General features: G+C 38.2%; 1 protein-coding gene across 11 annotated transcripts in view; it reads left to right on the top strand.

Moving 5' to 3' along the window:
* Positions 1–26,670, top strand: part of cdkl5 (cyclin dependent kinase like 5) — a 185,161-nt gene that overhangs the window by 15,366 nt on the left and 143,125 nt on the right. For all 11 annotated transcript variants that reach the window (XM_031896713.1, XM_004911760.4, XM_031896712.1 and 8 more), the window contains one exon: positions 8,448–8,510. The gene's annotated coding sequence lies outside the window, so the exon portion shown is untranslated. The remainder of the gene's footprint in view (positions 1–8,447; positions 8,511–26,670) is intronic.

Genomic DNA, 26,670 nt, shown 5'->3' with positions numbered 1-26,670 from the left:
AATTCAATTCAGTTAACATACAAATTGTATGTGGAGAATACTCTGTTACTGTCAGTGCTTATGTAGACCATGCCAAACTAGCATAGTATATTAGCATCAGAGCAGTGCTATAAATCACATGCAGTTACATGTGTGCATTTTGCTACCCTTGTAAAACAGGTTTTTGTCATGGATATATTTTAGACTTATGCCTTAAGTCTTGTTTGACCCATTTAAGTTTATTCAGGGAAACTGGGGTTTGGTGTAAAATATAACAAGTTTTAAAATGGAAGTGTTGGATGGTGTGCTTTTATATATATGTAACAGGTTGTAAAGTAAGGAAGTAAATATGGAAGCAGCATTAATTTTTTTACATGGCTATTTTGCGGTGGTAATGGGCAATGAGTTATAGGCTATTTTTACAAATCCTTGGTAAATGGATGCCTTCATCTCTGTTCTATATGCCATTGTTTTGGGTATCACCACCCCCTTAACTAATGCAAGACCATGTCTGCAAACACTAGGTTATGCTCAATACAAATGTTGCAGTTTGAGGCAGTAGTGCAAGTATACAGGTGTGGTTGGGAAGGGATATTCTATCAGACAATATAACTTATATTTCACACACAAAATGCTAAACGTAATCAATATAAATCCAGTTTTTACATTGGTAATATGTTATTTTCTCTCTAATTTATATTAGAGAAATGTTTTCTGGATACTGATTACTCAATTTATATCATGTGAACTATTACTTAATGTGTTTAATAAAATCTTTAGCCAAAAAGGCGCTTACATGTTTTGTACATTGCACTTTTATTGGTTATTATTTTTTACAGTTATATTTTAATAGACTTTCACTACTACATGTTTCCAGTTTTCAAATGGGGCTCCCTGACCCCGACTGCAAAAAACTATTGCTTTGTGAGCTTACAGTTTTATTATTGTTATTTGAATTCCTTCTCTTTTTATTTATTCTTTTTCCTGTTCATATTTCAGTCTCTCATTTAAACTGCAATGTAGTTCCTAAGGTAAATAAGAGGCTAACAACCATATAGCTTAAATGCCAAACTGAAAAGCTGCTGAACAAAACCTGAATTGAAAAACCACAAAAAAAAAGAAACAAAAATTAAAGACAGATTACAAATTGTCTCTGAATATCAATGTATATATCATACTAAACATTATTTTAAAGCTGAACAACCCCTTTTACTATGGTACATAAAATATATACATTTATACAAACAATTTGAAACCCTAAATTGGCCGTTACTCTTTTTGTATTATATAGTCACTTGCCCAGGGTGTAGTAAATGCACCTGGAAATCCATGGGAGACAGTTTCTTAGCACCCTGACACACCTTTGGTATGGATATAGTATTAAAAAAAAAAAAACTGGTTAGTTACCATCTTGAAAAAGTTACTCCCATTTTAATAGGAAGGTGTGTTTTTATGTGTGATATGTAGTTGTCTGGCTCTAATTTCCAGGAAAAGTTGCTTTCAAGATGAGATTGAAGTACCCATTAAAATATACCTGTTTCCAGAAAACTGTGGGCACTGTTGTCATTTTCTCTGCATGCTGTAGTTATGGAAATTTTGTAGAAGTGCTGTAATAAGCACACCCATTTGGTAGAAAGCCTCCTAGGGCACATTAACCTGGTAGCATAATGTTGCTAGAAATAGTTTCCAGATGTTTAAGAATATCCTTCCATTATTGACAGAGGAGAAACCTGGCTATAAAACTAAACAGAAAACACACTGACACAAGACTATATAAGAATATTTAAAACACCCACGAAGACGAGGAATCTGCAAAACGTCCAATATATAATATCATAGTTTATTCTTAGATAGATAGTCTATCTCTATCTCTCTCTCTCTACCTAACTAATACTTAAAGGAGAAAGAAAGGTAAAAACGAAGTAAGCTTTATGAGAAAGGTTTATGTAAATACAGCCATAAGCACTCACAGAAACGCTGCTCTAACTTCTCTGAAAAAAGATTACTTGTGTCTGTAATTCCTGTGCCAGAGACACTCAGCTATCTCCTCTCTCCTGCTCCCCCACCCTCAAGAATGCTAAGAACTCACTCCCCCCCCTTAGGAATGTGGATCTGAGCCAATCAGCAGGAAGCTGACTTATAGGGGCACATTTACTAACCCATGAATCCGAATCCGAAAAATTCAGATTGGAAAACGAACATTTTGCGACTTTTTCGTATTTTTTTCGATTTTTTCGTCGCCTTTACGACTTTTCAGAAATTGTTGCGACTTTTTCGTTACCAATAGGATTTGCGCGGAAAAACACGAGTTTTTCGTAGCCATTACGATTCGCTCGTATCTTGTCGCGACTTTTTCGTATTGAGCGCTCGTAAGCGGCGGGCGAAACTTTCAGACTTAGCATGATTTTGGAAGCCTCCCATAGGACTCAATGGCACCCTGCAGCTCCAACCTGGCCCAAGAAAATTCACCAAACTGAAGCTTGAATGAATCCGAATCTTTCGTACTCTGCACGAAAGCTGCGAAAAAGTCGCGACTTTTCGTGCAAGTAGTAACGCTACGAAAAAATCGCAACATTTTGCAACATTCGGAATGGCTACGAAAAAGTTGCGACAATTTTCCGAAAAATCGCCAAATACCGATCATTACGAAAAAACCGCAATCGGACGCATTCGGCCTGTTCGTGAGTAAGTAAATATGCCCCATAGTCTTACTAACTGAGCATGTTCACTTGGGTCTGCATGTCTGTGCAGGAGTGAGGCATTATGGGAACTTTCTTTACACAGCTCAGCGTTTTTCTTCCTGTTTGGCTTCAGATCTTCTGAACAGGTGAAATATGGGGAGACTTAAGGGCACTATTGAGACAACTGAAGGTATGCCTGCAGCTTGAGATTAACTCTTTATTAGCCTTTCCTTCTCCTTTAAAATTAGGTCTGATGTCGCGAGCAGTGATTAGTTGCCCGCAATAGATTTCTGCTACCACGTACGACTAATCTCTCCTAAATGCCTTTTCCACCTGCAACAAAGGGAATCTGAGGTGGAAAGGCCTACACATCGCTTTGGTTTTCCGAAGTCTTGTGAAGTTTCCTCCTGCAGGCAACTTTACGTGACCGAAGCGATATGTAGGCCTTTCCACTACCAATTCCCTTTGTTGCCGGTGGAAAGGCATTTAGGAAAGATTAGTCGCCTGTGGTAGCCTAGATATATCGCGGTCGACTAATCTCTGCATGGAACATCATCCTGATAAATGGTTTCTTGCTTCCTTATTTGCTGCATAGTATAGCAAGGGCAGCCTATTAACAGACTTGGAGGTGAACAAAGTTAAAAATGGATAATCAAATACTTTTTTTTAAAATTACAATTAGAGGTATGAGATCTGTTATCCAGAAACCCAATACCCAGAAAGTACCAAATTACAGAAGGGCCATCTCTCATAGACTCTATTATAACCAAATAATTCTAATTTTTAAAAATGTTAACATTTTTCTCTGTAATAATAAAACAGTACCTTGTTCTTGATCTGAACTGAGAAATTAATCCTTTTGGGTTTTTTAATCTTTAAATGATTTTTTAGTAGGTTTAAGGTATGGAGATCTTAATTACGGAAATACCCCTTATCTGGAACACCCTAGGTCCCGAGGATTCTCGATAACAGATTTCATACCTGTACTTTTGCAAATAACTTAAAAACCATTTTAATTTTTAATTAATGTATAATGGAAAGTTGTCTTGAATTATATTTTATATCTGTTTTGGATGGGCAAGTGATGCATAATATTAAAGCCCTTATAATTTAGGACACAGGGACTTTCATTTTCATTTGGACTCCGAACAGAATTGATTTTTTTTCCACACTGAATGGCATGTAACCTTGAATACAGGAAGGACAGCCAGTTCATACCAATCCAACAAATTGGAAATGAAAGGCTTGCATATTTGTTTAAGATTATTGGACAATTTACCCTCCCCTCTGTTCCCTCTAGGAATGTATGACATAGTTAAAATGATTTATTTAATTGGTTTTTGAAAATATAGCTGAAGTCTATGTTATAGAACTGGAAAATATAACATGTCGTTAAACTGCTGAAGCTGAAGTTTTTATTAGTCTATTTTAACTAGGAATTCACTGAATCCAGGATTCTGTTTTGTCAAATTGAAGCACTATTTGCAGTATTGGAATATAACTGGTGTTCATATGTAAATAATTGTTTGATTCAGGATTTTCACAAATTCTTACTGAAGGGATTGGTATTGAGTTAGATGCACAAATGACAGATCTGGTAAATTTCTAATTTTAAGACAGTTGCACCTTATAGATGTTTTCACATAAATAAAACATCAATGTTAAATGCTTTTTAAAGCCAACTGGTTAAATTAAATTTACTGGTATTTGCATTTGACCAGTGGCATGTACAAATCATTTATGGAAATTGAAAAGCAACCTGTAAGGGAGGCACAGGCTGGCATAACTTTCAGTGTTCACTTTCAGTTCACCCAGCACACCCTTACCTCCTCCAAAAATTCTAACTCGGTGCACAGCCCAGAGAGTCGGCACTCCCGGTACAGTCCAACAAAAAATAGTTGACCGGCACAACAAGTGTAATGCAAGAGGGGCTTAGCCCCTGCGTGTTTATTAAAAAAACACAGCAACGTTTTGGGGGCCCTGCCCTTCGTCAGGTATTGCTACTATTTTTTGAATAAACACGCAGGGGCTAAGCCCTGCTTGCATTACACTCGTTGTGCCAGTCAACTATTTTGATAACTTTCAGTGGTCCTTCACTGAGCAGGAACCCATTGAGAATTAGGAAGAGGTAATAAAAGTACGAAAGTTAGTAACACACCACTTACTATGTAGGCAGTTCAGCTGCAGATGGAGTACAATTAGTGATATTGTGTCTGTAGTAGCAGTGGGATGATAGCCTCTGGGAAGTGTTGCTGTGGGATAGCAGGTATATTAGGGAAAGATGGTGCCTATAGTAGCAGTGGGGATAATAGCCTCTGGGAAGGGACTGTGGCTGTGGGATAGCAGGTATAGCAGGGAGAGATGGTGTCTATAGTAGCAGTGGGATAATGGCCTCTTGAAATGGACTGGGACTGTGGGATAGCAGGCATAGTAGGGAGAGATGGTGTCTATAGTAGCAGTGGGATAATGGCCTCTTGAAATGGACTGGGACTGTGGGATAGCAGGTATAGTAGGGAGAGATGGTGTCAATAGAAGCGGTGGGATAATAGCCTCTGGAATGGAACTGTGGCTGTGGGATAGCAGGTATAGCAGGGAGAGATGGTGCCTATAGTAGCAGTGGGGTAATAGCCTCTGGGAAGGGACTGTGGCTGTGGGATAGCAGGAATAGTAGGGCCAATGCACTAGGGCCAAAGGATCAAATTAGCCTCACCCACATGTAGGTGGCCATATCAGGGGAACAGTGTATGGCCACCTTAAGACATATTGCAAGGTGTAGAATACAGAATGCAAGACCTGTATGTCCCAATGACTGCAGCCATATTACTTACACTATTCAGTTCATTACTGCGGTATCTCAATGTATTGGTATGTATTGGTAATAACTTAAAATACTGTATTGTCCATGCTCTATGGGAGCAGCTTATTAAGCAGCAGACTTTTCAGTTGTCAGAGCAGGTCTGTGTCTGTATATTTCAGCTGGTAAAATGAATCATTCATTATCTCATTACTTTTACAGCCTTAGAAAAAACAGAATTTCCTCTGATTATTACAGATTCATTGACTGAGGTCAAAGCTCATTTTCACGTCTATGAGATAGACTGCAGTTGTGATATCTGCAATGAAATAGATGCCATAATTGGCTAGCAAGGTCACTGGCCACTCTGAACGCTTAATTTCAAACTGTACTGCTAAAGCATTTTCTTAAAGGGGACCTGTCACCCTAATAAATCATTTCAAATTCTTTTCTATTGCGTTAGTTGAGCAAAATAATATTTACTTACGCTATATAAATTACTTAAACCTTGTTTCCTTTAGTCTTGGAATTCCCAATCACAGCAAGCAGGCAGGTACCATTTTGTGTACATTGTTATTAAGGCAAACTTTGTATCGTCCCACATATCGAGCCGTAATTCTGATTTACCAAGAGCGCTTTTTGTTGCCCCTGTTAAATTCAGCAGCAGCGCCCCTGGTTTTGTTTTTAATAAAGGACCATTTATTATACTGCTGTTCGGGTGACAGGTCCCCTTTAAATCATTTTGCTATTTAGCCAGAATTGGCCAAGTAGGAGCGATATATACAGTATTCAGGGATGAGAAAAACAGATTGGAAATCTACTTTAAAGCATGGTTGCTTGCAACATTCTTTGTACAAAAGTCCCTAATGGAGGATCATATATAATACTCGATATTTATATAGACTAATTTTACAGTTTGATTAATAATAATAATGAGTACAGAACCTTGTTTTATATATATATATATATATATATATATATATATATATATATATATATAGTGACATTCTAACTGCCTGTACATGTACTTTTTGGGGGAATTAGCTATGGTAGGCAGGCAAGCAGAAGATCTGGAGCAAAGAGACAGGGACACCACTTTTTGAGGCAAAAACACAGGTTTATTTAGGGTAAATTCTTCCCAGCATCAACATAACAGCCAGTTCTTAAACAGTTCAGGTTTATGATGTGTCCCTTCTTCAGGGCTCTCAACTTCCATGGTAACTTCCACACTCTGGAACCTTTATGGGGTTTCACACCATCCCCAGTGACTTTCTCACATCCACGGTGACTCACACTCATGAACACTCAGGCTTCACCTTAAGCCTTGCTGACTCCTCTCAGCTCTAATCCGCCTGGTCACGAATCCCTCTGCTCCTCGCAGTGGCAGGTGGCACCCCCAGCCCCTCTGGGAGTTCCTGACACAGGTGGGCAGCCTTCCTGCTCTGGCTTTCCTGATTTCACTCCAGGAACCTATTCATTTGGCTTTTCCTAAGCTAGTAACTTAAACACAAAATTACCTGCTGCAAAACCAGGCATTTTACCCGGTGCTACTCATATCCCACCTTTAACACTGGTGAAAAACAAAACAAACAATGATGATTATTCATTGCATTTCTCACAATATATATATATATATATATATATAATATGTATAAATACCGCACTCACAGGACTTATGAAAACAAAAAAGTATTTATTAGCAAGGACTAACGTTTCGGCTAACACAGCAGCCTTTCTCACTTTGAGAAAGGCTGCTGTGTTAGCCGAAACGTTAGTCCTTGCTAATAAATACTTTTTTGTTTTCATAAGTCCTGTGAGTGCGGTATTTATACATATTATACTTATACTTTGCTATCCTGCACCCAGGCATTATTTATCTCTACCTTTACGTGAGTGCCTGATTCCTACACTTGTATATATATATATAATTAAAAAAAAACAGTCCTTCTGGTGTCTGCACATCCTCACTTGTTGATTCACAGCAATCAATTTTGTGACTTAGGCCACAAGTGCCAAATCATAAGAAACAAAAAAACACCAGCCTGTAAAGTGCTTTGAGTTCTGTGTGAAAATAAATTTTATATAAATCATTCCCTATCATTTTAGTAAAAATAGCTTTCTATTGCACCCTGGTCATAAAAACTAAATTTGAGCTAACACCTATGTGTAACTGTTTGTCATTGTCTGTCTCATTGTCTGTGAAATTTGTAATTAACAGATTAACATTGTCTCCAGTTCACCAATGAGCAAACACGCTGCTGTAAAAATAAGGAACTTAAGGAATAATTTTAGGTTAACTTTTACTATGTTATAGAGCAGTGATCCCCAACCAGTGGCTCGGGGGCAACATGTTGCTCACCAACCCCTTGAATGTTGCTCTCAGTGCCACCAAATCAGGTAGTTATTTTTGGATTCCTGACTTGGGGGCAAGTTTTGATTGAATAAAAACAAGATTTAATACCAAATAAAGCCTCCTGTAAGCCCATAGTGTGCATAGAGGCTGCCTAATAGCCAATCTTAGCCCTTATTTGGCACCTCCATGAACTGTTATGCTGCTTGTGTTGCTTTCCAAGTCTTTTTACATTTGACTGTGGCTCACTAGTAAGAAAGTTCGGGGATCCCTGTTATAGTGTCCTTTACTTTGTCATTTGATTTACCTTGTCATTTAAAAAACCTAGCTGGTGGGGCCACTGACCTGCCAGTGCTCGTACATTACAGTCCCTTTCCTATTCATCTCTCAGTCTGTCTTTTAAATCACTGCCTGGTTGCTAGGGTAAATTGTATCCTAACAACCAGATAGCTACTGAAATTCCAAACTGGAGAATTGAAAAAAACAAAAGATCAAAACCTGTTGCATTTAGAATATCACTGCATCATACTACGACCAAATTTAAAGTATGAAAAGGTGCAACCTAGTATACACTATTTAATATGTCTTTTCATTATTTTATATCTTGTTATAATTTATTTCATTTCTCTTTTTAAATGCATAGGTGCTCATTGCTTTGGTGACGTCTCTGATATTCATGTGATAAATTATTCATGTTGCTGCCTCGGTAAGACACTTTCTTTCCTGTTTAAATATGTATTGTTGGTCTTTGAATATTATTTGCTAAAATGTGTAATTCTACTAATTTCTGATTATGTCTTACACTTGACTCCCCCCCCCCTCAATCTAGTCACCCGCAATAGCAGGCGGGTCACCCATCATTGCACTTGAACTGAGTATGTCCCGCCATTGAAAGGCATAGGCAGCTGGGATCCCCAGAAACAGGGAGTGTGATTGGGGAGGTGACCTGGGTGGAATGGGGCATAGCCTGGGGCAGAATGGGCGTGGCCATGACTTACCTGCAAGTCAGTTCTTGACTCTGCATTTATATAATCAGATTTGGACTTTAGGTATTAATTATTTGACTCAGTTTCAGTATGTCATGCTGAAAGGATTTGCCTTGTGTATTTCCACTTTATTGTGTTGTTTTAAAACCTGTAGGTTCATGTTGTATGATCTTTATATCCTCTTTATATTCTCACTGGCATGAAGATACCTAATTATTCCTATTACATCATTGTTTCTTACTGTAACATGTAATCTGCATTAAATGAATACTGTTCAGGACAGATTGTAATCATTTTAAAGGGGTGGTTCACCTACAAGTTAACTTTAAATGTTATAGAATGTCCTATTTCTCACAACTTTGCAAATGGTCTTTAAAAATTTTTTTTTATTATTTGCCTTCCTCTTCTGCCTCTTTCTAGCTTTCAAATGGGGGTCACTGACCCTGGTAGCCAAAAACTATTGCTCCGTGTGGCTACAGTTTTATTCTTATTGTTACTTTTTATCACTTTTCTTTCTTTTCAGTCCCTCACCTATTTATATTTCAGTGTCTCATTCAAACATCTGCCTGGTTGCTTAGGTAAATAAGATCCTAGCAACAGCATAGCTGCAAAAAACAAAATAACTGTAAACCTACAAAAATAAAAAAATCAAGACCAATCGTAAATTGTCTTAGAATATCAATATCTACATCATACTTTAATTTAAATGTAAACTACCCCTGTAGGAAACATTTAAAGTGAATTTGAAGGGGAAATGCAACCAAGGTTATCACATATATAGGGCCATTATCTGGACCTCCGACTGACCCCCTCCCCCTTGCCGATTGATACATGTACAGAACCGTCTGCCCTCTCAGCACCAGATATAGCCACATGTGTATGGCCAGCTGGGGACGTTTTATTTACCTAGCAATCCGGGTAAGTAGTCAAAAATGCCTCCTTCTACATTTACAGTGCAGATTCACTGCACTGATTACGAGGGAGATTACCATGAGATTGAAGTCCTCCCATGACATTGCCCTTTGAATGCTCACTTTCTAGGGTGTTCTTTGTGAAGGAATGTTCACTTGCCTGGCGGAGGGACCGCCACTTGCAAAGTGATTTAGGGTGAAGACACATAAAGCTACTAGTAGCTGCTACTTTTTCACAGCTACTAGACTTACCGTATAGAAAATACTAGAAAATACTCTGCCATAGACAATACTGAGAATTGCCTTTGCTAAAACACACGTAGAGACAATCAGTAAATGATCAGCATTGTCTATTTTAGTAGCTGTGAGAAATAGCTGCTGCTAGTAGCTCTGTGTCTCTTCATCCTTAGGGGATACTGTGTCCACTTTCTATCTTCTAAATTATTGCTTCTTAAGTGAACTAGTAAGATGGGTGGCACTGGACTTAAAATCAATGAATCCATGTTTGGATTTAGCAACAAAACATATACATTTTTACAACCACCATTATCCTGTTCTGGTTGAATTGGTTATTTTCCAGTATCATGACTGGGCACAAAAACTGTGGTGTGTGATATACTACTGCTTCCTAAAGGCAGTGCTGTGCTTTGTTTTAAGAGACTTCTGTACTTACAGCCTCATGGTACATCACACTAAGGGGCATATTTATTATAGTGTGTAATCCAATATCACTGGTGATGTTGCCCATAGCAACCAATCAGCAATTAGATTTGAATGGTCACCTACAAGATCTGATTGGTTGCTATGGGCAACATCACCAGTGATATTGGATTACAGCTCAATTAACTTTTTCCGTGTTCTTCTCATGTATTGCCACATGTCAAGATCGATGGGGTGCATGGCATAGATAAACACATCACATCATTGTTAACACTACACATGAGCAGACAAATGTGTCACTGTAAAAAGCGTTCTATGGTTAGTGCCGTGGGGATGGGGGGTCAGTCTTGAAAGACCAGGACTAAATCCTTAGGCTATGGAGAACACAAACATGCATTTTTCTTGATGTTCTCTCTTCGTGTGGATCTGCTGTCTGGGCTCACTGTGCTTTGTTGTAGTCATGAAAGCTACGGATATTTGCTCTGATTCACATCATTAGCAACGAAAATCCATCTTGGTTCCTGCACAGGTGTACTGAATAGTTTTTCTCTAGGTCCAGGTTGTTTAGCTTTACTAATATAAAAGAAGTGTGTACACAAATGTGTAGAAAGCAAAGTAGCTGCAGTGCAGGCATGTGTAAATTTGCCTCTCCTTGATTGGTTTGTTCAGTTTCCGGATCAAGCCCTAAATCCATGATACTGGAAAGCACTTATCTTGTTCACATTGACGGTGGGTTAGCAAAATAGTCTTTTTATCTGCCAATATGCACTTAGATCAGTGTAGTTATCGATATGCTTAAGGTTATGTTTCTGTTCAAGCGCATGTAAATTTCATGTGTATGTTATATTATAAAATTAATATGCATGGTGTTAGCATAATGTACAGTTTTATTTGCAAAGGTATAGTAATTCTTTAGTTATGTGTATTGTGGGTGCACCACCGCTACACTAAGAGGGCAATTTAAGAACGCTTGAGCCTTTGGCTACTAAACCATGTGAGAGCTTCTAAACTCTTGCGTGGTTTCTTCATTCAAAAACCTTTGTTTCCTGCCAATCAGGTTCTTTTTCCCTGAATGGGTTTTCAACAAAAAAAAAATAAAAAGCTCAGCAGGTGCTGAGCCTTTTAATTTTTGAAAAACCTGTTCTGGGAAAAAAAAACCAATTGGCAGGAACCCAAGGTTTTTGAATGAAAAACCACATTAGGCACTCTTGCATGGTTTTAGTAGCAAAATACTCAAGCCCAAAGGCTATTGATTGATATATTGATATCAAAGGATCACTGCTGGCTTGAAATACATGCTAAAACTAGTATTATGAATAATGCGCTGTCATAATTAAGGTAACATTTTACCTGCTTTATGCATCCCAGTGCCACATGGACCATGTTCCACTTTGTGCAATTGGGCTCTTCATCACTTTCTCTGATAAAGCACCCGTTAATTTATTGGTTTTGGTTATTTGCAGCCAAAAAATGATTTTCTGTGGTACACTGCTAATTTGTCATTTGGAATCCCCCCCCTTTTATGTAAATGTTTTATTCGGCAGCACTTGCTTTTAAGCTCTCTGACCCACGGACCCTGGTGTGCAAATTTTCAGCCCCTGGCACGCCCCTACCCTGTCCCCCAACATGCCCATACTCTGCCCTGAAACACCCCACAACCCTCCGTCGACACTGGCCAGTAAGCTTCAGAGTAAATAGTGTTAACCCTACCTGGAAGTAACAAGGGTATTTTCTCTCTAAAATATAATGCTAAAATAGCAGGACTTTTCCAACGTACATATTTGTTACACCTTACATTTTTTCTCCTTTGAATTCTTCCAAGAGAAATGTAGATTGCATCCTGAGGCGAGCTGCCTCTGCTTAGCACAGTGATTTACAAACTATTAGAATAAATTTTGTTTGAAAGGAGAGACGTGCATTTCGAATTACATTGGTGTCTGCTACACTGTTCTTGGCACTTGCTTAATGGCTTTTGTCATACTGCTGCCCAAGGCCATCAAGTCTGATTAGCCATATTTATTTTAATGCATTAATATTATATATTTAATCAGCCCACAGGAAGTCGTTCAGTAACAAGTGTTTGTGTGCATCAGGCTGTATTTGGTATTTGGCGAAAAAAATGGATAGTGATGAAAATACAGGTATAGGAATTCAGCATGCTCAGGACCTGGGGTTTTCTGGGTAAGGGGTCTTCCTGTAATTTGGGTCTCCATACCTTAAGTCTACTAAAAAAAATAATTTTAACATTAAATAAACACAATAGAATTGTTCTACCTCCAGTAAAGATTGGATTTTAGTTATCATCGAGTACTAGGTTCTGTGTGATTATTAAAGAGAAAAAAAAATTGTAATTGTTTGCTTAAAATGGAATCAGTGGAAGATGGCCTTTCCGTAGATTGGAACTTTTTAGATAATGGATCCCATACCTGTACAAAGTACACTTTGTTCAATGTAATAAAATACTTTAGTGATGAAAACTGCAAAAATAAGAAAAAAAAATTATATTTTGTGATTTTTTTTTTTTTTTACATTGTGGTTTATGTGTTACAATAGCACATTTCTAATACCACTACGTTAAAGTCTGATCTATTTTTGGTGCAAAATAACTGCTATTTCAGTAAGTTTTATGACATACATTGTGCACTCGCACAAACAAATCATACAGTCTTTCTTCTGATGCGGATGGGTTTCTAAGTATATTTTAACTGTGCATAAAGGAATTATTATTCCCAGTATAACTAGTAATCAAAAATATATGCATTGATGCACTCTGCATTTTTAAATAAATGTGAAGAAGTCTTTTAATATTTAAAAAAATCTAGAGTGCGCCAGTGCATATCATTTTCTTTTATTATTTATTCCCTGTTTATCTTATATTATATATTTCAGTTTATATCTGTGGAGTTCAGCTCTAACTGAGCTGTAACAGATTAAAGGGGAACTAAAAAATGAATTGATGTAAACTTACTCAGAGTTATCCTATGAGCACTTTTGCAGTTGACATTATTTATTTTTTTGTTTCTGAGATATTAGCAGTTGAAAAGACATGTCAACCCCCCCAAAAAATGTTATGCCTAATAAAAGAAAACATGATTTCAATCAACGGTCCAATGTGAATTTCTTAAAAATTATTAGTGGTTTAAGAGTTATTTGTATATGTAATTGCTATAGAAAGCTGCTTAGAGTTAAATTTTCTTTTATTGGGCAAAAAATTATTTTGACATGTGTTGGTGCTCTAAAATGTATGCAATCGTGAGGGTATATTGACACACTTCATTAAGGTACTTGTGTCCAAACATGCTCCGACACTTCCATATGGTTGCCAATGCATTGTCTTGCCTCTTTGATGACGCAGATGCTTCTATTAAAGCTGAGGAGCCCTGTACCTACTCCCACTCTGGACTAGGCGGTCTCTCCAGTGTTCTCACTGCGGGTTGCATCAGTTGACGCATCAGACTTGCGTGCAGTGAATCAAATGAAAATGTATGCTCTGTGTGACTTCACAACACTGACAATTGCTTCCATGTTGATGCATCGGGCACAGAACGCAGATGCAACTATGCTGAAATTATGGTAAAAAGATTTGTATTATGGGTAAAACAGGCCTATTTGCATCCAAATTTGCACTTTGCACACTGCAAATGTATTCACACCAAGTGACACCAAGAGTATCAGCAACCCTGTTAAGTAACAATACATGAAGTGCATAGAAAGATAGGGTTGCTGACCCTCTGGCCTTCAGAGACAGCTGTTGAGCCAAAAGCCTGATAAACTGCTAATATATCGCACACCACTAAAATCTGCTCAGAGGACCACAACAAATAACTTTATATAAATTTTTTAGAGAACTCCTTTAACTGCTGGATGGTTTCAAGTTAAGCGCCCCTGATGTATGGCTTATGGGAGGTCCCATCCTTCCTACATTGCCAGGAGCCCTTTCTTCCTTTAAGGCCATGCTGCATGATATTTTCTTTCCTTGGGCTGATTGTTAGTGATCTTCCTGTGTTTGTTATTTCCATCCTCAGTGTTTTTCAGCGAATAGCTTGCAGAAACTTCACCAGATGTCTGTTAACGTTGAAGTTATTTTTGTAGAAACACACAATTTGTTGGCAAAAAGGAGCATCTGTCCCATCTGGTCTGCCCCACTTAAATGGATATTTTGTTTAAATGTATTTTGTATGTTTTCAAATAATAACAGTTACTCCATTAGTCCTCACAGCCCGCATGATGATACTGGAAGGCTGTATGCACATTATCAAATTGTAACTCCTTATGTTATTTATTAGCCTCCCCACCCTCTACCTTAATTATTATTGAGAAAAAAAGCAATTAAACTATTTTCATTTTATTGTAGGTTATAGAAATGTATCCCAGATCAGCATTTAGGTGCATGTATTTATTTTAGCAGGTTTTTTATTATTATAGGTATGTGACCTGTTATACAGAATGCTTGGGATATAGTTTTCTGGATAAAGGGTCTTTCTGTAATTTGTATCTCCGTGCCTTAAGTCTGCTAAAAATAATTTAAACATTAATTAAACCCAATCAGATTGTGTTGCCCGCAATAAGGATTCATTATATCTTGGGATCAAATACAAGGTACTGAAATAAAGTTAATCATTTTTAAAAATGTGAATTATTTGATTAAAATGGAGTCTATGGGAGTTGGTTTTCTGGTAAGTTGGAGCTTTCTAGATTTTATCAGCATACTATTGCATTTAACTGATTTACAAAAAAGAAATGACCTCAGATAAATGTCCCTGAAAAAGGACAGGATTGTAGTGGGTTGCAGTGAGCGTGAGAATAGTAACAACTGGAGAGAGCTCCAGGCTGAAAGTCCCCGTTACAATACAAAGCCCTATTAATAACATTGCCCACAATAAATTCTGTTACTTAACTGACTGTCATGACCATATCAGGAAAAAAACCCACAAACAGAATGCTTTGGCACATAGACAAGGCAAAGACTGCTAATCTTTAATTGTGTGACATGTAATTTGCAAGCAGATGCTAGTTTGGCTGCAGCAAGTAAACGCCTCTGTTCCAACATCTGCTGTCCAATGAATGATACAAGTGAGTCGCATTTCTCTCCGAGCAACAGACGCAGATTAGAAGTGACTGTGTGATATATGGGAACCTTCTGCCAAATGACATTTTTCCAGGTGGTATGCGTACTGCTACCAGACAGGCTTTTACCATGATAGAGAAAATATAGGGGGATTTAATATTTTTGCAAAATAGTTAATAGGTACCACCTAGTGCAGTGGTGGGCAAACTTTTTGGCTCACGGGCCACATTTACTCACCCCCGGGCCGGACTGGGCCAGGGCGGGCAGGGCCAGCGTTACGCCCCCTTAATCTGTGATGAGACTTGGCGTCGGCGGCGGGCTGGATTAAAAAGGCCAAGGGGCCGGATGTGGCCCGCGGGCCGTAGTTTGCCCACCCCTGACCTAGTGTCATGTAGACTGCGGAAGCAAAAGGATGTTTTCTGCTCATTCTCTGTTTTAATTGACACCAGGCATAAACATGATGACGTTTTGCTTTAGAAGAAAGTATGGAAGTTCGTGTGGAAGGGGCACACCAGCCTAGGGCTCACAGGGGATGCCAAGACATTGGCACACTTTAGAAATAACAATTTGTTCTGATGGCTCACGGGACATTTGTCACCTGTGGTTAAATCTCGGCTACCGCTGGTGACTAATCTCCCTGAAATGCCTTCCCACCAGCAATAAAGTAAATAACTTGGTTCAGCTCAACTGGCAACCTTGTTAAACAAGTGGATCTTACAGTTTATGACCAGCTTTAAGTGAGATTGAGAAAGAAAAATGATGGGCGGTAGAATCTTAGTAGAAAAGACAGTGTAATAGTTGACATAACTGTAGAATAACCAGTGGGGTAAATTAGAAGGAGTGTAATTCATGCAGATGATTTGCTACCGCTAACTGCAGCAGAGCATAGCATAGATGCACTAGATTTGTTGCCACACTTAAAGTGCAACAGAAAAGCCAAAGATTGCATGTGACTGTCACTTTTCACTGTTATAATATTCTTGCACTGTTTAAGGCAATTGTTTAATAAAAGGTACAAATGGCCTTAGAAGAAGAACCTAACTCAGTCCTAGATTCTCCCATGTAGTTTTCACATGCTAAACCATGGAATATTTTTCTTATCTAATTGATTCTGTCCCAAAGTGTGCTTAAAGGAGAAGGAAAGGCTAAGTCACTGGGGGTGCCAAAATGTAAGGCACCCCCAGTGGCTTTAATCGCTTACCTTTTACCCCGGGCTGGTGCTCCAGCTGGGGTAGCTGCGAGTGTCTCCTCTTCCTTCTTCTGTCTTTGCTCGCTTGCGCAGTAGAGTGAAAAGCCGAACTTTAACAAACTTTTTATCCCAACCCCGGGATTCAGAAGAAAGAAGGAAGAGCAAAACACATGCTGCAGCTACCCCGGGCAGGGTGCAGGGTAAAATGTAAGTGATTAAAGTCACTGGGGGTGCCTAGCATTTACATTTCTTGCCGGTGTGAGATAAGTCAAATCCATACCTATCAACATTGTCAATGTATTTAAACATCTGAGCGGTCAATCATACAGTGGTTCTTAAAAATTTGTAAACCCTTTAACATTTTCTATAATGTTTTATGTATGTAACCTAAAACATCATCAGATCAAAGAACAAGGATTAACAAACTGTCAAACACCACTGTATATTGCCTGCCCCGCCTCTATGCCTAAGGCATAAAGGTGGAGCAATCAATTACTTTCACTTTCCATTTAGCACTTTCTAGATGTGGCTGCATTCCTTACATTCTCCTCCCTCCTCACTGTGTATAAGTGTGTATCCTGTGCATGGACATTGGCATCAGGTCTCCAATTCTGTGCTACGACACACAGTATGCAGGCAGGGTGCAGAGGCTAAATTGGCAGCCAAGAAAAATAATTTGCACTATTTAAATTTTGGGGTCTGACGCACCAATCTAAGCATACTGGGCATCAAATTATTTAGTACAGGTATAGGACCCGTTATCCAGAATGCTCGGGGCCAATGTTATTCCGGATAAGGGATCATTCTGTAATTTGGATCTTCATACTTTAAGTCTACTAAAAAAACAATAAAACATTAAACATTAAATCCAATAGGATTGTTTTGCATCCAATAACGATTAATTATAAGTTAGTTGAGATCAAGTACAAGGTACTGTTTTATTATTACAGAGAAAAAGGAAATCAATTAAAAAATCTGAATTATTTGATTAAAATGGAGTCTATGGGAGACGGGATTTCCATAATTCGGAGCTTTCTGGATAACGGGTTTCTAGATAACTGATCCCATACCTGTATGGAAAAGGGCTTTGCTTTAAAATGGGTAAAACCAGAATGTATTGGTGGACAAGGATTCTTGTAACTGTGGGTGTGACTTCTAATTGTGGGAGGAGCTTATTTTTAGAACGCCATGCTACACATTGTGCACATAGCATCCCTTTTGTTTTTTTACCTCAGTTCAAGCACTGAGTGTAAGTAAACCTTATTTTGCTCAACTATTATTTTGGAAACAGGCTTTGAAAATTTCCCTAAACAAAACATCAGATTAAGATCCAGTATTAAGGAATTCAGGTAAAAAGGGTGACATTTTTGTTTGGAGAGGCTTGCAACAGATACCTTTCCAGTGCAGAGCGAGCTTTATATAATATTACATAATTATATATCATTATTATATTATGATATATTATATATGTATAGCAGTCAGTCTTAGTAACCCCCTCTCCCTTAAATGTAATTATCCTGCACCTCTGATGATATTTATAAGTGAAATACAAACGTTTTAAAGAAATTCCTAATACCAGCTCTACTGATAGTAACAGACTCTGGAACCACCCACACTACTGCAGGCCAACCAACAGTAGACTTTTCATCAGGACTGAAAAAAGGGGTGCGCAGAAAAGGCACAACAGTTGGGGGGGCACTATTGGTGGAGGAAGTGGGTCTTGTGTAAAAGGGTCATGGGTCAGTGTCATGGGCTTGATAAAAGGTCTTATGTGACCTGAAACGTTGCTGCTGTTGTTGTTTGCCCCAAAAAACTTTGCAATAAAGGCATTTTAATCTACAAAGACAAGAGGTGCTGTTCCTGTTCTTCTGTACCGTAAAGGGTCATGGGAATGCAGAGATCAGAGAGGGTTTTGGGCAGCTGACATGCAGTCACAAGCAGGGTGGCAGTGTGCACTATAAGCGCCTGTTCTACTTGTCCCAGCTCTTTTAGTCAGCATTGAGTAGCATAGAGTATATTATAATCATTTCCTTTCACAGCTATTTCTCCCTAGTCACAAGTGAGTTCATCGGGCCTCTGATTTCAAAACCCACTAGGGCAGCAACGTATTGCTCTGAAAGATACCCAGGGAAGCCACTGTTTTATACCTTAGATCCCATTACCTGGGCAGTATAGGTATGTTCTAAACAACAACACATAAATGATTTCTATAAAGCCTTATTAAAGGGAAATGCGCACCACTTTTTATAGGGAAAAATAGATCAAAGTTACATAAAAAGCATTTGCAAAATCAAGTTTTTTAAATGAAAGAAACCACTTTACTACTGTACCAGTAGCGTTATTTAACCAACAGTACACAGTCTGATTCCAGATACGCATAAAGTCTACAAATAGAAAGTTACACATCAGATCCACTGCAAAATATTGCTGTCCCCCATAGCTTCAGGTATATGTGTGGTACTGAATCTTGCATGCAGGCCTGAGCTTTAGCTGAATACCAAACCTGCCTATCTAGGATCAGACAAAAACCAGAATTATTATTTTAAGCCTTTGAAGAAGGATTTATGAAAAATGTGAAGAGCTTACCTATGTATAAGGTTTTTTTTTTTTGTTTATTTAAAATTCACACAGCTAGTTACCTTTAACCCCTTCATCACTGCCAGAATTATTGTGCTTTTTAACTTTACTTTAATTCCCAGGTTGCCTATGAAAACTATTTTTCTTTGTTCAGGATAACTTAAGCTGCCTACGTTTTTGTGCTTTTCAACTTGTGTAACAAAACTACTCTAAATACCTAAAGGTGAAAAGAATTCCCTCATTTTCCTAATACAGAGAAATATATTTTATGTGCAAAAATGCAAAAACTGATTTAGAAAGGCCAATGTTTCCCAAGTGTGCCAATACTACATTTGTGTAGCTCTATGAAGACTCCTGACTTTTGTAGATCAAAAACCCACAGCCATGCAATACCAGAAACACATAAACTTTAGTCTAATGTCAGAAATACAAGGTGTCTGGTGTATATTTTCGGCAAGCTGAAAATACTGCCTTACGCCTCATACCTGTGCCTGTACCCGAATGAATGATATACACTCTGGTGCGGGCACATGTAGCCGAAATACACATAAAAACGTGAGAGAATGCAAAGTCTTGCGTTTTTATGCGGATATCGGCCACATGTGCCTGCACCCGAGCGTATTTCATTCATTCCGATGCAGGCACAGATAGGAGGCGTATGGCGGTATTTTGGGCAAGCGATTTTCAGCTTGCCGAATATATGCGCCAGACGCCTCGTCTGACATTAGCCTAAGATTGCAGGGCCATAAAAAGGGCCCCAAAAATAAGCTGACTCCAGAAAACAATTTTTTTTCAAGAGTACACTTTGTTGCACTTAGCCTTACCACCCTGGCTGGTATTTTATCAGACTGGCTGGTATTTTACTGGCCTGATCGGTAAAAGCAATGTTATTAATAAAGAAAAAAGATAAAAATATAGGAAGGCTGTGCAATTCCAATTGCATCAAGCGGGTGATATAAATAAGTAACATCCTTTGGGAGCTGGTGCCTTTGCTCTCCAAAATGCATACAGCTGTACCATGTATATTACCTTGACATAATGATATTAGTGATATTTTGGAACAAGAGGTAAAAAGATCCTCGAACAATGATTGGGTTAGTAGGAGAAAACAATGAAGTGTTGTTGAGATGGTACTTGGTCCCAGCACATATAACCAAATGTATTCTATCTGCTAACCCTAAGTGCTGTAGAGGCTGTTCAGGGATGGGCACCATGCTTCACATAAGGTAGACCAGCCCAAATGTCCATAGATTCTTAATTAGGGTCTTTAATATGATATACTCAGTATTTGAAATAACAATTGCAAGACATCCTAGAACTGCTTGTTATGCAAAAAAATAAAGAGAGAAACAATTTTCAGTTTCATTTGTTTATCATTTGTAACATCTAAGAGAACAAAAAAGAAACAGTATGCATGTAAACTGCCTCAATTTACAAAAGTGAAAGAGCAAAAAGTTAAGAAATAATAAATTAAGATTTTCTCATATCACAAACCTCAGTCTAGGTCACAGGCAATAGTCATTCAAATAGCAGATGGAGTGAGAATAATAAAAAAAAAAAAAAAGCTTTATACTTCCTATAAAAGGCTTTATATGTTTTTAAACATATATTTTTTTTCACTGCTGCTTTGGTTTTGTTTTTTTTTTTATTATTCTCACTCCATCTGCTATTTGAATGGCATCTAAGAGAACCTTAGCTGGGGTATGGAAAATAAAATAAATTGCATTATGATACAGGACAAAATGACCAGCATGTTATTTGACACACATAAGAAATTCTTAGCAACCTGGAATAGATACAGAATAGATCAGATTCTCCCACAACTCTCCTTTCCCTATAGGATGACATAAGATAAACAGACACTTGCTGGTATTTTCTCAGTTTATTTAGTATGACAATAAAACATGTTCGTAAGTTGTGTTTTGTTTTAGATTTCTGTACAGTTGTTTCTGTACAGACTTTTCATGAATGTGAAATAAAGAGAAATGCACACTATAGTGATGCTATGGTAAATTTTAGCAACATTTAAGCTAAGGTAACTTTGCATAACAATTCTATGACATATGCAGCTTTATGTACTATCGGATATAAACCATTGTCTGTATGCTTATACATATAGGAGGGCCGTTGTGATGTGCAGATTGACCCAATACCCATGGGTCAGCGAGTTTGGTCCGACCTTGGCACATCAATTGCGGGTTGTGGGCGGGTTCAAGTTGAGCTCTTCTGCTCACCCTACCCGCCCACGACCTAACACTGCCAGCTTCCTCTTCTGGTTCTGTAATTTAAAGGCGCATATCTGACATGCCCCACCCCTTCTGTGATGTCATTGTGGGGCACACGCGTGTCTATAGAAATTAGAAATTACCTTCAGTGCAATGGGGAAATTGCAGTGACTTCCAGCTCAGTGAGTTTTACTTTCAGCGATTCCAATCGGTTTAAATGACAATGCTTTCTTTGTAAAATCGCTCAAAAAAGTGTCCCATAGCAATTCAGAGCGATAAGCGACTTAAAGTAGTATTGTTGGTTTAGTTACTGGCGATTTATATTCTTCTCTATGTAGAGACAATATGAGCAACTTGTTGCTGGAACCCACTTTTTAAAAATTGTGGCAACCAAATCTCGCCGTGGGACATTAGCCTTAAATTTATTGTATCTTATCTTTTCCATGTCCTTAGGTGCTGAAATAAAATATCTGAATAAAATAATGAATTTCAGGGGTTTTCTGAACAGTTAATTGCCAAGATGCATAGGGGTTGCCAGAGTTTGTTGCATGTAGAGTAGGGATGAACTGAATCCACTATTTTCGGATACAGACGAACCCCAAATCCTTCATAAAGGATTCGTCCAAATACTTAACCGAATCCTAATTTACTTATGTAAATTAAGATATGGAAGGGTTAAAGGGTCAAACAGGGATGCACGTGCAGCAAAAAACTTTTATCTTCCATGTTTATGTGACAAAAAGTCATATGATTTTAAGGATTCGGTTCAGCCAGGAGCTTGATTTGGCCAAATCCTGCTGAAAAAGGCCAAATCTTATCTGAATCCCAAATTGAATCTTGGATTCAGTGCATTTACCCAAAAATTTAAACAGTGTGTATGTATTTTTATACACATTTCACATTCTGGCTGGTAAAAGCCACTAAAAGTAAGTTGACCCCAAAAATCATATATTTATGGGAAGAATACATTCTGATAAATGCAATAAATAAATAAATAAGTCTTTTTATTCCAAACTACCAAACAGCAAAGCTAAGTTTAACTTTCTTTCTCCTCTCTCTCTCTATATGGAAAAAAAAATATATAATTCTTTTTAAAAATGAATATCATTTCATTTTACAGGGATTTTGTTTTGCTTTTATGATGTAAAGAACATATTTCTATATACCGTTTTTGGCATTGTATATTGTATGGAAATGTGCACTTCACATTGCCTGTATAACAACAGAAGCGTGGGATGCGGAACGTGGTCTTCTTGATCCAGCACCAGCCTTCTGAGTATGAGCTCACATTTGGATGGCTTTTTGTTTAGTGGCACAAATCTGTTAATCAGATAAAACTCTCTTTTAAACACTAATTCAGTAGCCTTTGGAAGAACAGGGGGGTCATTTAATAATGCACCAGTGCAAGAAGACCAAGGGGCGCACAATATTAACCCTTAGTTCTCATGTACTGAGCATCTTGATGTACAATCTAAGGGGCATTCCAGGGGATGTCCATTGGCTGCTTTTCTCTTATGAAAACATCACTGTATTGAAGAGGAAGGCGCAGCTCTATGCATGTCATTCTAGAAAGTGCAATACTCAGTGAGCTTTACACCCTGCCACCACCTTTGTAAATGAGGCTTCGTGTATTTTCTAAAATGGATATTTGCACAATTTTAAATATTTTTGGTATTGGGCATGTGGTCTCTATCTTACACCCAAACGTTTACCAGATAAACAAAACTGTTTTAAACTGTTTCAGAACCAGACATCCAAACAGAATATATAGATATATTTTTGAACTAATAATCAAAACACATGCTGGCACAAAAAGCAAACAATCTGAGAAGAACTGATGCAGTTAAAAAGTACATTTAAAGAAAACATTGCAAAAAGCCTTATGGGTATTTTGCCTTGAGGGGCACTTAATCACAGGTTATGAGTGCCTCTCAAGGTATAAAACACATAAAGTTTTAACCGCATTAATTCTTCTGAGATAGTCTGGTTTTTGTGCCAGTCTGTGTTTGAGGATTAGTGACTATAATTTACTTAATCTTAGTCTGGGGCATTGTGTGTTCACCCCCTTCTTTGTTACATAGTTACATAGGGTTGAAAAAAGACCAGAGTCCATCAAGTTCAACCCATCCAAGTAAACCCAGCACACACAACCCACACCCACCAATCCATACACCCACATACACAAACCACACATACAACCACCAACACTAACTGTAGATATTAGTATCACAATAGCCTTGGATATAACTGGATATTTTGTTCAGCTAATAGTGAGATAGATGGACTCTTCTAAGTATTTGGACATGTAAAACAGTTGGTGAGCCAATCTAATGGCTTGTTGAAGGTGCTGGGATTTATAACTCATGACAGATTGTGGGGATATGAGCCATTGCTGATTCACATCGAAGTGCAGATGGACATGCCAGAATTACAAGTCTAATATTTATCTTGTGAGCTCTGTGATAGGGTTAACATGTACATTATTTTGGGGATCCAGGTTGTAAGTTACTAAACAGCAATTAGGGAAAATCCAGCCAGAATGAACGCACACCTAATCCCCTTCTGTGTAGAATTCTCGGCTGCAAAGTACTGCGTTTTGCAAATTAGAAGTCTTTCCACTGGCACAAAAATCTGCCTGAAAGGAATCTAATTGGTGTTTCCATGGTGATATAGAAATTCAGTCACCAAGAAAAACTCTGTGCTTTTCCATGTGACTCACGGATATTCTTAAAATATAAATTTGCTTGAAAGGCAATAAAATCCATCCTCTTCCTAAATGTGGCATTTATTAAAATGAAATCTAATAACTAACACCTCACAAAATAATTCGTATATAAATCGTATATCTTGTCACTTTCTACATGGATTCAATTTGGAATAGGGTTGGTTTTAAACAGACATATATGAATGCATTTATCCCCATGACAAGGAGATGGGTTAAGAAGAGTAATTTAGGTGGTATAAGATTCTAAATGGACATGTTGGTAAAGATTTGGTCTGAACCCACCAACCATATTGATTAGTCCAGCAACTGTCAACTAATCATATCAGACCTTTACTGCCCAGTTTGGCTCCTAATATATTCACTGTGCCCCAGCAATGCCACTGTAGTGCCTAGTTTTAATTAACTTAACAATACCCCATTTGTTATAATACTGGGGACATAATTCCCCTACTTGCTTAGGAAATCTCAGTACCTGTAACATATGCACTGGGGTGAGTTGTGTCCCCATAGCTCCAGAGGTTAAGTGAGTTAATAAATCATGTAAGGGGTGGGAGCACATAGCTCTTTCTCTTTAGACCTGGTGCCAGGGTGGCTGCACTGGGCAGCAAAAGCCCCAGTAGAAGCTTTGTGCCCTATGGGAAGTCAATCCCTTAGTGAAGTCAGAGAAACTGGGGCCCAATGAAAAAGGTATAAACAGTGGATAGAAAAATTCTGTCTAGCCCACTCTGGGAGTTGTGAACTAGATGGGGTAGATAGAAAAATCAGCGTGTGCTTAACCAAGGAGGAGTAGATTCTCCTCAGCTACCTTGCCTAAAGTTAAGAAAGTAAATCTTTAAATCCACGAGAGGCTTCCACTGCAGGGGATTTGGGCCACTAGAAGCATTTATGACTACTTCTAAAGGGGTCTAACGTCTTCCACCTTTTGTGAGGGCTCGTCTAAGAAAGAGGGTCACGCTGTGACTGAGAACAGCTGGATTTAGGCAATACAGTAAAACATTGGTTACAATAGTGTCCAAAAGAAAACAAGCAATTTTGGTGCAATTCCATTATTTGTGATTAATTGCCACATGAATATATATATATATATAAATATCCTCGTCTTTAGCATGGCTATTTTCTGTAATGTTTACAGAATTACAAAGAAAGACTTGAGCAGCTTTTGGGGGGGAGGGGTGCACAGGTATAGGACCCCTTATCCAGAATGCTAGGGACCAAGGGTATTCCGGATAATGGGTCTTTCCATAATTTGGATCTCCATACCTTAAGTCTACTAAAAAATCAATAAAACAATAATTAACCCCAATAGGAGTGTTTTGCATTCAATAAGGATTATTTATATCTTAGTTGGGATCAATTAGAAGACACTGTTTTATTATTACAGAGGAAAAAGTTAATCAGTTTTAAAATTTTGCATTATTTGATTAATATGGAGTCTATGGGAGATGGGCTTTCCGTAATTCGGAGCTTTCTAGATAATGGGTTTCCGGATAAGGGTCCGATACCTGTAGTTACAACACGGTATGTAAAGTCACTTTCTTCTAACGTTTGCAACAACCCCTAAGCCCAGAGCAGACTGAGCATTTGCAGTGCCACTGACACTAAAAAGATGGCCTAACAGGGTCTGTAGGTGGGGAGCTGTTGTAAGGTTGTAAGTAACCTCTTAGCTGCTACATTAAGGGAACAGTAGTACAAAAAAATTAAACTGTATAAAAGTAATAACAATATAATATACTGTTGCCCTGCACTGGCACAGCTTGTGTATTTGCTTTAGAAATATTACTATAGTTTAATAAACAAAGCTTCTGTGTAGCCATGGGGGCAGCCATTCAAAGGAGAAAAGGCACAGGTTACATAGCAAATAGATAAAAGACCATTGTATTGTATAGAATTTATCTGTTATCTGCTATGTAACCTGTGCCTTTTCTCCTCTTTTCCAGCTTGAATGGCTGCTCCCATGGCTACACAGCAGCTTATTTATATAAACTATAGAAGAGTTTCCATAGCTAACACACAAATTATACCAGTGCAGGCAACAGCACTTTGTATTATACTTACTTTAAAACACTTTGAATTTTTGGTGTTACTGTTCCTTTAAAGGAGAAGGAAAGGTACAATCACTGAAATGTTAGGAACCCCCCAGTGATTGTAATCGCTTACCTTATACCCTGGGCTGGAGCTCCTGTTATAAGAATGAAGAGAGATGGAAGAGAATTGCTCCCTCGCAGCTACCCCAGGCTGGTGCGTATAAGGTATAAGGTAAGTGATTATAATCACTGGGGGGTGCCTAACATTTGGCACCCCCAGTGATTTTTATCTTCCCCTCTACTTTAAAGGAGAACTAAAGCTTAACTAAAGATGCAGGCTAGACATGTTGTAACATGTTCTGTACCAGCCCAAGCCAACCACAGCCCTTTAGCAATGAAGATCTGTGCCCCCAAAGATCCCCCAGTACCCCCTTATAGTCTTTTTTGCTAAATCACTGCAAATGCTCTGTGCTGCTGTCAGTTACTGAGCTTAGGGACCCA

Source organism: Xenopus tropicalis, chromosome 2, assembly GCF_000004195.4.
Source record: "Xenopus tropicalis strain Nigerian chromosome 2, UCB_Xtro_10.0, whole genome shotgun sequence".
Lineage (NCBI taxonomy): Eukaryota > Metazoa > Chordata > Amphibia > Anura > Pipidae > Xenopus > Xenopus tropicalis.
Note: the sequence above shows the minus strand (reverse complement) of the source record. Positions and strands in the feature narration are given on the sequence as shown.